The 13,550-nt window shown below is 36.3% G+C and overlaps 1 pseudogene; it reads right to left on the bottom strand.

Annotated features, from left to right (window-relative positions):
• Positions 1–12,088: 12,088 nt before the first annotated feature.
• Positions 12,089–12,849, bottom strand: LOC125386196 (annotated as a pseudogene).
• Between the last annotated feature and the right edge of the window lie 701 nt (positions 12,850–13,550).

The following is a 13,550-nucleotide window of genomic DNA, read 5'->3' as shown; positions in this document are numbered from 1 at the left end:
CTTATCGCTGATTGCTTTTTAGCGAACGCAAAACAAAAAAAAAATGGCCAATCTGCATGCTCGCAAAGTGCTGGTCACTGCACTTTTGTACGCTAGAAACGCTGAAGATCCTAGGCGGGATGAGCATTAGCGATACCTGAAAGAGCGTAAGGCTTCGATGTTATTGAGTCGCGGTGCTTCGTCCGGGTGACGCTCTATCGGACCATTACAATCTACTAAGTAGTCATCATTTATAAATAACAGTAGCCGTTTCTCAGCAATTGAAACTATGATGAATATACAAAATTTTTGTTCCTTTGAACGGACAAACATGATAAGTCACATTTTCTACATTTTATAAGCAGTTTTAGAATTCACTATGTCGACAATTAATCCCATATTACCGAAATTGTCTTAATATTTGATTTTGACACTAAACATGTATTCTTTTATCTACTTTTAGAAGTATTGCCAGGCATAATATTACGATATCGAAAGTGCTAAAATATTTCTCTTAAAAATTGCGATCTTAATTTCCATAAAATTTCATCAACTCACCAGCTATTTTTAAGAGTTACGTCGTTATATCTATCAAGTTACTTTCATTTTCAATTATATCATATTAATGCTGTTTAATCATAAAGCGACATTAAAATTAGGAAATTAACAAAAATGTAGCTATTATATTTTTCTCCTGTCATCGTCATTTATGAAGCCTAAGGAAGGAATTAAACACTTTGTTTCATAATAGCAGTCTTTTCTTTAATTTTATAAATAAATTGGTTCATTCTACATTTTGTTCCTCGTCTCTCCAATATTTATGAGGCCACTAAAATCATAATCTCTATTGCGTCGCCTAAAACGTATGCATTCCGGCCCTCGCGACCGGACGCAGCCAACGGCCTGCGTAACGTCATTCCGACCCTCAATAAACCTAAGGACCCAATATATTCTTTCGCTGTCACTGTATTGTATCAACAGGCGTCTTCAGTCAATCCCTTTGTCCTGAAGAATTTCTTAAGCCAAAAAATATTTTCGAAGCACATCTGGTTTTTAGAGAGGTCCTTGGGTTTATTAGGCGCACTTAAAAACGCGGAGAAAGCGGGTACGCATCTATTAGGAAAAATCGAACAGCTATCTAACAAAACAAGCTGGTTTTTCTCATGAACAAGGTCACCTACCAACCACGATGGTAGGAGGCTTCCTACTCATCCCTTCAAGCATCCCTACCCTCACTTCCTAATGAAAAGTGTGAACAACGAATCCGCGTTCTTCATGCAAAGGGGTACACCCACACCGAACTTTCTTCCGTATGAACATAAGAGCGACCAGCATAGTACAAAATCTAACACCTAACGTCTAAGTCTAAGCACAACGCCAGAGGAGCGTAATTCACGTCAACTATCCAAGTCGGTTTTCGGCATTGTCGAACATTCACCTCCTCTATTAAATATCCTACAGTGCTACGTCCACTAACATACTAAATTCAATTATAAGAGCCTTGCTCTAGTGTGCGTATCTATCTTATCTTCGTGCGACAAGTTATCTATTTATACCTACTCAACAGTGTAAATTAAGTGTTGGAAATATATAATTTATAATTCTGTGAATCACAATGTTATACTAACTGAATCACCCCTATTGTCTTAACCGAAATCAGGGGATCGATCAATTCGTAGTGTCGATTGCTATAATCGTAACGGGAATTTACAACTCCCGTTGACGTCTGTCCTCGCGATTGCGTCTCCCCGCGATTGGTCGAAAATACAATCTCTATATGACATAAATGTATGTACAATATATGAACATATTCAACGTAACTGTATGAGATAGCATAGTAAGACCAGTTTGCTTTGTGCTGTACTGTAATTCCACTAAATTCTCATCTCTCGAAGCTTGCGAAATGTTGATTGTGCGAAGCACGAGTAGTTGCCTTTGTTCGCAGAAAACAATAGAACAATTTGTTACTATTGTAAAGAATTTTTCAAAGTGTCTTACATTCAATTGAGAATAGGTATTGTACTATAAACTTTGGAAATCTGTGAATCAGCAATATCCATTTTATTCGTCCGCCTAACATTTTTATAAACATTCAAACGATTTCAAGTACAAATTCCTATGACGAAATTATTCGATGCTTTGGCGCTGAATTTTTATTAACAATAAACTGGGTAAAAAAACAAGTTTATTATTGACTCATGTAGAAGGAGGGGAAAAGGAACACGTAATAATAATAATAATAATAATAAATAATAGAACACGTAAATGTGAACTATAAACGCATGAGGCGTTACATTATAGCTACATTGGCACGTATCTGATACTCTCGTAAATCTCAATAACATTATATATCAAATTATAATACTCATGTTTAAAAAGATATAATCAAGAATCGGGAGAAAGAAAATGGGACATGACGTCAGAAAAGTTATAGCATTTCAGTAGCCTTTTCCATAGTTATCTTGACACTTATTATTAGTTTTATAACGATTAATATACAGGGTGTACCGTCTAATGCGACTCAGTTTTTCAACCACTTGCGGTGGCGTAACGAAAAAAGTATTTGAGCCAACATTTTTGGCTATCGAGTGCACAATAAATGATGATAATAAAAATATCGAAAACAGCTTATTTTCGCAGCAAGACCAACGTGATAAATGAGACGTATTTTTTCCAATTACAACAACCTAATTGTATAATTATATAACATTTCAGACAATTTATAAACGTAATAATTTATTATTATTAGACACTTTTAATGATTCTCACGAGACAAGATGATTTACTTCAATTTCTTAATTAAGTTTTCTTTTTTTTCCATTGAAATTCATTGGTTTTGGTAATCGGTCTTTAAATACCCCTCCATTAAAAAAAATTTAATCCTTTACATTCAGTAGAACAATTATTTTTATATTTTTGGATCTTTTGCATCCTTGGATACTAATCCTTAGATACAAATACAAACACAAAATCATAAAGATGGGTCTAGGAGAACTTTATTAAAATTTATATTGATAAGTATAATCATATATAAGTTAATATTCATTTCACAAATGTGTATTTTGGATTTCTCTTGCACAGCAAATTCAAAAGCATTCAAATCAAACACCTTAGCTTCCCTATTCGAAGAATGTTTAAGCAGACTTACAAAAAGGCGAGACAGAAATAGCGAAAGAATAAAGGTAAAAGTTCGAAGAATTTGTTAAAAATTTAGTTGCGGAAAGATATGCTCGGTAAGATATGCTTTGTACGAAACTAGTTGAAGGCGAAGATTGTTGATTGTTAAATACATTATATTTTTGAACGACGCCGAGTATTTCTTGGGCACCTTACATCAAACACCACCTTAAACTGGTCTGCCACGTGTTTGCGACAGTCAGAGGTAAAGCGAATCTTTTCATTCGTAAGATGGGAATCATAAATTTTAATTTAAACCTAAATTATGACCTTGTACTCGATGATGTAGGTAGCTGGCCGTAAATGTCAATTTGTTTATGCTCTCTCGAGAAGTCGTAGCCGAATGACGTGCAGCAGATGGAGATAGATTTCTTAATACTAATTATAGATACAAGGTCTGTCTGGAAAGCAATAAGGATTATTTTATAAAATTGTAGCGGCACATGAGTCGTAGGACGAGGCGAATCGAGGGTGACTCATGTTGTTTTGCCTCGGGTCATTGGCACCGTCTTGACGTACGAAACGTAACGATAAACAAACTCCGGACAAAACAATATCGCCGCTACGTGCAGCCGTCAACTGAAGTCGATTTTAAACTTTCCGGTACTCCCCCGACCAGTATAAATAAACGAACATGCTCTCTAGGACAGTCAGTATTGAACGAACGTAAGCATTACCTAATATACGTATATCGAGCGTCCTTAGCGAGTATATTTAGCGAACGACGATTAACTTTGTACTTAAAATAATTTTAAATACATTTGACGATATCAAATATCAATTCGTCTCGTCATTATTTAAATCAACGCGTTAAATCATCCACCACAAAACGATATTTATTAAAAATATTCACACAGATGTTATCCCCTTCTAAGTATGTTCCATGAGAACGCACACAATCTTCTGTCATTCTTCGTAACAATGCTTGGAGTCTTCCCGTGTTATCATGTTCAGATCTTTCGTCACAGCTCTTTGGGCGTTTATCGCGGCGCCGAAATGGCGATCTCTTAATTCAGGTTTTAATTTTGGGGATAAAAAAGAGTCGCAAGGTGTCAGGCCGGGATTTAAAGTGGGCGTTGGAGGATTGCAATGAATTTTTTAACAGGGAAATCTCTTATATTATAACTATGCATGAAGGGCTTGGTGCATTATCGTGGAATTCGCGACGAAGCACTGAAAAAAGAGACATACAAAAACACCCATATGGATTCGGTGAAGATCAGAGCACACCTAAGAATTGTTCATCCGTTTCCCTATTTAACCCAAAAGAGTGTAATTATTTCATTCTCATTATTTCTCAGACTTCGTATAAACCCATGAAAGCGGGTCGAACGTTGTTAGATTAGAGCGGCAGGTTGCGTTGCGACAGGTCGGCTACCTTTTGTTTATTTGTCGGAGAGATACTATCTGGTCTCGTGGATACTTTCGGTCTCCCGTCTCCGGCAGGATACGATAAGACTGTTTTGTGAATGTCATCAGTCTTCACCATTGTACCATTGTGTCATTGTATCATCCCTGTTCCCGTGACTTTATCTCGGTCACTTGAAAGGGTCACACGACAGAGTCGTGCATTTCGCCCTTGCATCAGTGAAATAAAAAACTAATACAACGACGAAATTTTTTAATTTAAAATTTCTTTGGTAATAAACATTCCATTAATTGTTAAAATTTTCTTGATTAAAGTGAGACGAAACGCGATATTATTATATTGATAATCAGTATTTTTTGCTTTCCAACATACATATTTACTGTTATACTTAAAAAATTACATCTTTTTTCGCATTCAAATGTATTTCATAACTCCAACTTATTGTTTAATACCGTCTTAATTATAATTAGGAATGAGGATCTGTTCAAGGTAACAAAGATTTTTAGGATAAAAGTTTTATTTGCAATTATTTTTTAGTTAAATCGCATAATTGAATTCTATTGAATTTATATTGTGATTATAAAAAGAAAAGCTAATCCTTTTTTCGTTACTATCGCTTCTTTCATCTAGATATTATAACTATGTAAAGTTTGAAAATATTGAAATGTGTACATATTTCGAAGCATTGGGATAAGCTTCCTTTTTTCAAATTACAATACTTCCTTTCTATTTTCAATTTATAGTGGACTGCTGCAACGTATTATTCAACCTGCACTTATTATGCTTTAATGGGTTAAAGTTAAAAATATGTGTTGATTACATAAAAGATGAGTGATGATCAGAGTATAAAATTGTGGAAGCATTTATCTTCTTCTATTTTTATAGCACAATCTGGAAGTTTGAACGGAATGAAAGAGGTAAAGGAAGAATAAAGAAAGTGTTTTGCCGTGTATGGATATCCGCATCATTGCAGAATATAGCATTTCTTTCTTTCTTGTTATGCTTAATGATCAGTGACATTGACTGAAGGCTTATACGCAACAAAGCCAATCCGCAGGCCATAATATGTATAGTAGAATGCTACGACGCAATTAAATTGACTCTTAGAAGTAAATATGAGACAATAATGAATTGACAATAGAATTGTCAAGCTTTGCAAAACTGTTTTATTTGACAACTTCTATATTTTCAGGTTTACTAATTTCTAAATTATAAGTAATTTTCTACATTATAAGCTAAGAATTTTCTTGCAAGCTGATAAGAGAAGACTCTTCTTCGATTTCGAGTTATATGCAGAAATATCGCTCGGCGTTAGTTTTCAAGCTGGATTGGGTCAGTAGTAATATTAATCCGGCCAACATTATTTATATTCACGATCGTATAAACGGATCTCGAGACTCGTATCGAAAGCATAGAAGAAACCGTCACAAAAATGGATCATAAAGATCTACATAGAAGACAAGGTACTCGGTCTGCGTATACGTGATGTGTTATGAAAGTTTCAGATACAGACAGAGATACCTTACTCATCTCTGTCTGTCTCGCAGAATGAGAACTTTATTGATCTCTATGTTGATCTTACACGATCCAATTTTCGAACGATTTTCCCTAGCAAGTGTCGAGATCTGTTTATGCGATCGTTTTTATATTAACACCTTTGCTAGTGACATTAACATATTCCAACTAATATCGACAATATCGATAAGATGCACAAAGCGTTGGATTAATATTATTATTAACCAAATCCAGCCTGAAAACTTGAGACTAAGCAGCAGGATAATTTTGGATATAACCCGATAACTAAGGCTGATCGCCGGTTATACGTATAGGAAGCAATTATTCAAAATATTGAGCTTTACACGTGACTTTTTTTATGAATGTTTACCAAAAATAGTAAACATATAAAGTAGTATATATAGTAAATAGTAAAATATATTATTATCATTGTTGCTGTTGTTATATATGTCGGAGTGGCAGTAGGATTGGAGGTGTGGGCAAGCAACGAATCTTCACCAGTAGTAGCCATTGTCAAGGTATGATCCAGAGTTTATTGACACAAGTATGGAGATGTGAGGTTTGACAAATAAACTGCGGCGGTTAGGTACTCGCGATGCGAATGACAATAGTCTTAGGTTCGATAACGAATCCGCGGTCAACGGGACTCTTTTACTCTTTACTCGTCGGCAACGCCTAGGTGGTACTCTCAGTTAGCACGCGAAGTAAGCACTCTATCGAAATGATACCTTAGTCGATGAAATCGTACTCGAAGCTCTCACGGTGACGCTGTTTAGGAAAACTGCCCCACTCTCTAGCGGCACCAGGTCTTTTATATTCGTGGAGACAAGTCTTCGTTCGGAGAGTGAGGGAAATTGCCGTTATTGTTAATTGGTCAGTCTTCGGAAGTGTCATTCGCCGAAAAGACTGTTTGCCTATTTTCGTTAATTAAGGTTTAAGGTTTATGACGGGTCATTAGGCTGGCTGCATATGTTTTGCGAATATGTCTCGACAACCGGCAATCGACCTACCCATAGAATAGGGTCTGCTTATGACGAGCTATGAGACAGAAACCGTTAGTATGCTTACTGTCGAGTGCCGTTACAACTATTTCTTTTTATGGAGGGCTATAGACTTTTTCATGACTTTGTTAGAAAAATGTTCGTCCCTTGATCGCGGCTACGTTCGGTGACTGGTTGTCACCTCGAACCCAAACTCATTTTCATAGATTGCAGGCAATTACAATCGGGCTGAAGGATGGTGATTGTTTAACTACGGCTATGGTGGAATCCAAACTACAATATTAGGGGTTTTTTCCTGGTTTCGACGGAAGGCTCCGATGTCTCTCCATCTCCGACATATAATATACGATAAAACTCTTTTATGAACCGCTATACACCTAACTGTAGCCGTTCATACCGTAACTATTGTAAGTTTGTGTATATTCAATCTCTTTATTAACACTCGGTTTATGGCCGTTACTTATATACCTATCTCTACGAGCACCCGTCAAATTGACGGGTAAACGAAAATACGCATTTTCTTTAAAAAATCGATTTATTCAAGTTAAGTCTAAATTGAACATTATTAGACTTCACGTTTAAATAAATTATTAATAAGTAAAAAGTCTTTTTTTCAAAATTATCACGAAAAAGATAACGATAATATTAACGGTATAGGGTAATCATATTTATTGAGCACATTTTTTGTAAATATACTGAATTTTGTTTGTGCATTTTCCGCACACGATCTTTTTGCAATATATACAACAATTAGTGCTTCTATTTTTTTTGCAGAAGCCTACTTGGCAACTTTTTCGCTCTCCTGACGTTGAAGGTGACAGAAATGAAGCGTCTGATCTTTGGCAAATGTTCTCCTTGTTTTCTCCGGCTAATCCCTCGGCTAAACAAAATATAAACTCCTTTCTGGATATTTTCGGTCTGGCGCACTCTTTATATAATATCTACACGTTTGTCACGACCGGCACCCTTCAAATCCGATGGACCGATGATGGAGGTAAAGATGTGGCGGCACTTGGCGACAATGTATATCGCCGAAGTGCCTAGTGAGTCATCGATGTTCCAGCGGTCCTTCCGCCGAATGTTCTAGAAGAAAGGGGTGCATGGCAACGGTCACGTATGCCTACGACGTAGTGGGGATATTGACATTGATATTGGGGTGACAAAGAAAAAGATCCCACTGAAAGTCAAATTGTAAGAAGTTCAGTCTTGGAAAGTCACGGCTGGAGCTCAGAACCAAATCGTAATCAGTGTAAACTAAGTGTCAAGAAATACATTCCCTTCTTTATTTTTTTTACATTTTATTTTTCTCTTCGTCTGAGCTACTCCTTTTTTATTTTACGTGACACGTTTATCGCTGCCAATTCCAAAATATTGAAAAAGACTTGAAGGGGCCATCGGAAACTCCTTGCTTTCAAACTATATTTGCGTGCCATTTGGTCAACACCATACTTTGTTTTATTGTAAAAAGCAATGGTTTCTGGAACACGTTTATAATTATCTTCTATTCGTACACCTGTATGTTTGGTGCTTAGAAGGAGGACTTTTACTTTTTTTTTTTTTTGTCAAAGCGTATTTACAGAATTTCTGTAAATTTATCTCTGCGCATTGTGTTTGCGAAGAAAGCGGGTTCCCATTTTTTCGACCATAGATAAGAAGCTTGCCTGAGCATATGCGCCCCGGGCATATAGAATTCCTAAAAAACTATGTAACTCAACAACTGTGATTGACCAGTCTTTTTTCAAAACTCGATGTGCCTCGATTTCAGTGCAATCTTTTATGTGTTCCATTATGTGTTTGTCAGTTATCAATTCGAAAGTACTAGTTACACAACCCGACATAATATTTCTCTTAGCGTAGCTAGTAGGCTACTAAGACTACTATCAGCAAACACGAATATCCCCATTACATATTAAACAAAATCACAGAAAAACGAAGACTAAGAAGAGTATGGCAAACCCATAGAACACCGGACGACAAATACAAACTAAACAACGCAACCAGGAAGTTAACCAAAATTATTAAAAAATACAAAAATGACTGTTTCCAAAAGTATCTCATCAATTTGTCCCCCTCTGCCGACTCCAACTACTCACTATGGAAGGCTTCCAGGAAACTCACGCGTCCCCCGCAAATAATACCATCAATTCGCTGTCCGCAAAGCGGATGGGCACGAAGCTCTATAGAAAAAGCCAACCTGTTCGCCAACTACCTATCCAACGTTTTTAAACCTCATTCCTCCAATACCGCTCCGGAAATAACAGGATACCTGCATTCTCCCTTCCAAATGTTTCCTCCCATTAAACCTTTCACTTCTCTAGAGGTTACTGAATTAATCCATCGTCTGAACCCCAGGAAAGCACCGGGACATGATCAAATAAGTAATAAAGCAATTAAGGAACTACCCGTAAAAGGGATTGCACTCATTTCTTCAATCTTCAACGCAATTCTTCGCCTTGAATACTATTCCAAAACCTGGAAAACGTCACTAATTACGCTCATCTCTAAACCCGGAAAACCAATACACGAAACTAGCTCCTATCGACCAATTAGCCTTCTACCCACTTTGTCTAAACTATTCGAAAAGTTGCTAACGAATCGACTCCTTCCACTTCTAGAGGATCTGAAAACTCTGCCAGATCATCAATTCGGCTTTCGGAAGCAGCATTCCACAATAGAGCAAATCCACCGAATAACACACAGTATCAGCCAAACCGTCGAAAAGAAAAAATACTGCTCAGCGGTATTTCTTGATATTCAACAGGCATTCGACAAAGTATGGCACGAAGGGCTTCTTTACAAACTTAAAAAAGTCCTACCACACACTTACTACTCCATGCTAAAGTCCTACCTAACCAATAGGCAATTCATGGTTAAATACGCAGACGCCATTACCACAATTTTCCCAATAGAAGCGGGCATACCCCAAGACAGTGTCCTCGGACGCCTTCTATTCTCCATCTACACTGCCGATTTACCAATATCAACAGAAATAACTATAGCAACATTTTCTGACGACACAGCGCTATTAGCGTCCCACGCCAACCCGATAATTGCCTCATCCACTCTCCAGCGAGGTCTCGACGCTATGGAAAAGTGGTTCCATAAATGGGGCTTCAAAATTAATGAAAAAAAGTCCACACATGTAACCTTCACGCTGCGAAAACAAACCTGCATTGACTACTGTTTTAAGAATTATAGATTGAAAGTTTTATGATTGATTTATATAGCAACGGTGTGTTTTCGTGTGCGGAATGCTTAATCGAGTTTGAAATATTTACTAGTAAACCAATACTACTTACTTACTGCATACTTTCCTTTTTAGTTTGAGTTTGTCCTATCTTTTCGTAAATGTGATTTTTCCAGGTAAATTTGGAGTTCAGATATGAACCTAAATGACTATTTTAGTTTGTAGTATGGTGTGTAGTATGGTTGAGCATAATGGGAAGTATACTGGCTTTCTTTAACGTGAAAATAATATGATTGCATTTGTTCAGAATTAATATTATTCTCCGTTGATTTAGCCAAAGTCCAAAGTTTCGATGTGTTTGTGAAGTAAATGACAAGCTGCCACGGGCTTATCGTAAGTGGTTATTATGGCTGTGTCATTTGCAAATGTGAATAGTGCACTATCTGGACCACTAGAGTTATCGACTGGTATAGGAAGGTGTACAGAATGAGCCTAAGACGCTACTCTGGGGAACGCCAGGTCTGATTTTGTGAATGTCAGAGATACTGCCTTGTATTTTCACCAAAAATGTTCTGGTCTTGAGATAAGACTTTATTACATGATAAAAGGCGATAAGAAGGTTTAGTTTTATTTTATATAGCAGGCCTCTACTTTATCAAACTTTTCGATGATGAGAAATGTGGCGGTAGAATATTGTTTCTGTTCTATAGCTTCAGTAATCTTGTTTCTATTACCTACCTTGTTTGATCGTAGAATGATTTCTCTAGAAGCCAAATTGATGCGTAAAAAGACCTTTTTATGAAATGATATCCAGTATTCTAGATAATACCATCTTCTCAAGCACTTTTGACATTATTGGAAGCAATGAGATAGGTCAGTACGATACAGCCAACTCAACATTCTTCTTATGTTGCGTATATAGCATATAGTCCGATCAAAATAGACATTTCAAAGAACAGAAATTCCAACGGAGCTAAATTTTGGTACAGACTTTGAGTACACCTGTAGAAATAAAGTGCCAAAATTCCCTATTGATCCCATGTGTGCTAAAAAAATTATTCAAGGTTAAAGCTAATTTTTTTTTATTTTTTGAATTTTTCTTGAAAACAGTAAAGTTTTATCGAAAATATAGCCTAGACAAAAATTGAAGATCATAAAATTATCTACAAAAATGTTTCTCATACTTTTTTCCTAAGAATCACCATTCCTAAGATATCGCCATTCTAAAAGTTGAAGGACTTACATTCTACATGATACGCACCCATTTCCACACGACCTATGAGGTAGTGTACTTGGCGCTTTTTCTTCCACGATCTGTTATGACGGAGCTTTATGGGAAAATACTGTATTTACCGCAAGATGATTAGTGATATTGATATTGTGCTATAGGTGATTATTTTAAACTGTAGTTCTAATTTATGTTAATATTTTAATCTGATTCATACTCTTCAAATTTGACTTCAACAGCCATGTCTTCTTCGATTTCTTCTTCTTCCTCTTCTTCTTGCTGGATATCCATAAATTGTTCAACTGAACATGAATCAGCTGTCTCTTCATCGATATCACACAGATCTTCGTCTATAGGATTCGACTGAACATTCGAGCAAGACTGGCCTTGGCAATTAGTACACGCTGGTGAACACGACAACCCTACTCTTCTACAGCCACATTTAACACTACAACCTTTTTTACAATTGCAAAAAAATAGTGTTTAGGAGTTTTTCCGGAGCAGGTGGGAGGATTGTTTGAATCGGTATAAAATATAATATTATATGTAATATTATAGTATAGTATTATAAGTATAATATAAAATGTAATAAAATATTGACTGTTAATTTCCAATCCCAGTCTTCGAGGTTTAGTTAATTGCCTAGCCATGCCTGAACTTGATACTTGTCATGATACTTAGCCTCAGCAACAACTAAATCATACACGTCATCAGAATGATCCTGAGCTACTGTCAAAACGGATTCTTTGAATGAAAGTGTAGCAACGTTATAAATTTTTTGTCGACGATGCAGTGATTTTTTTCAGCCTCTTCATCCGCTTCATCGCCACAAAATAAGTAATATTTTTTAAAACAAAAGTCGGATTTACTTACTCGTGCTCTAGTACGAGGTAGATTAACTTTTGATGTAGTAGCTTGTCCATCCTCATGTTGTCTTTTGATAGCAGCAATTGAACTTTTCTGGATGTATGATTTTCGGCAATCCACGTGAACTGTTACAGACTTTGCACTTCTCAGATAATTAACAAATCCATCGCCTCTTTCGATACTTGCATCGATCAAAGTTTTCATTTCACGACTAACTGTAACAATTTCATCTTCCGTCAAAAGTTTATTGCAAATAAAGCACGATTGTGACATTTCTTCAAAATATTAATGGGTACAAAGCGTAATAGTAGACGCTAGAAATAAATACATGTATTCACTCGAAAGAAACGTTCAACACAAAAGTATTTCACTTAAGCCACTTTAAAAAAGCAGGCACATGAGCGTCGTCACGTGGACAATAGAGTAGGCAGACGTTGATCAAGGCCATGCGGGTATATAGAAGGGACTGGCTAAGGGACTGAGTTTCTTTTGAGTGTATATTCTCAGAATTGTATGGTTTGAAGATATAAGAGATACGAATAGGCATATTTATTTATATTAAGTGCCTGACTATGTATATATGTGGTATTTATGTGCATATCATGTAGACTGTAACTCTTTCAACTCTTAGAATGGCGATATCTTAGGAATGGTGATTCTTAAGAAAAAAATATGCGGAACATTTTTGTAGATAATTTTATGATCTCCAATTTTTGTCTGGGCTATATTTTCGATAAAACTTACCGTTTTCAAGAAAAATTTAAAAAATCAGAAAATTTTAACTTTAACCTTGAATAACTTTTTTAGCACACATGGGATCAATGGGGACTTTTCACCCTTCATTTCTACTGGTGTACCCAAGTTCTCTACCAAAATTTAGCTCCGTTGGAATTTCTGTTCTTTGAAATTTCTATTTTGACCAGACTATTACTTGCAATCTGATACAAGATCTGCAGTCCGGATACAAAACAACAATATAATTTTATTTATCCTCTGTCTCATGTGCCGTTACAAGAATAAGAAACTTTCTTAATGCTAAATCCTAATTTTATGAATATGCGATTAATTTCCTCAATATTTGAACGGTAATTGTTCAAGACAATTGGAAAGGTAAGGGTTTATGACTCTGCTGAATGGGGTGTAAGAAGGGTGTAGGCCTGAAAATTCCTGAAGGCTCAAAAGTGTCGTAAACCACTCGGTGAATTAAGGAAATCTTTATCCTCCCCC

The sequence above is a fragment of the Bombus terrestris genome, chromosome 13 (assembly GCF_910591885.1).
Source record: "Bombus terrestris chromosome 13, iyBomTerr1.2, whole genome shotgun sequence".
Taxonomy (NCBI): domain Eukaryota; kingdom Metazoa; phylum Arthropoda; class Insecta; order Hymenoptera; family Apidae; genus Bombus; species Bombus terrestris.
This window is presented reverse-complemented; position numbering and strand designations above follow the sequence as displayed.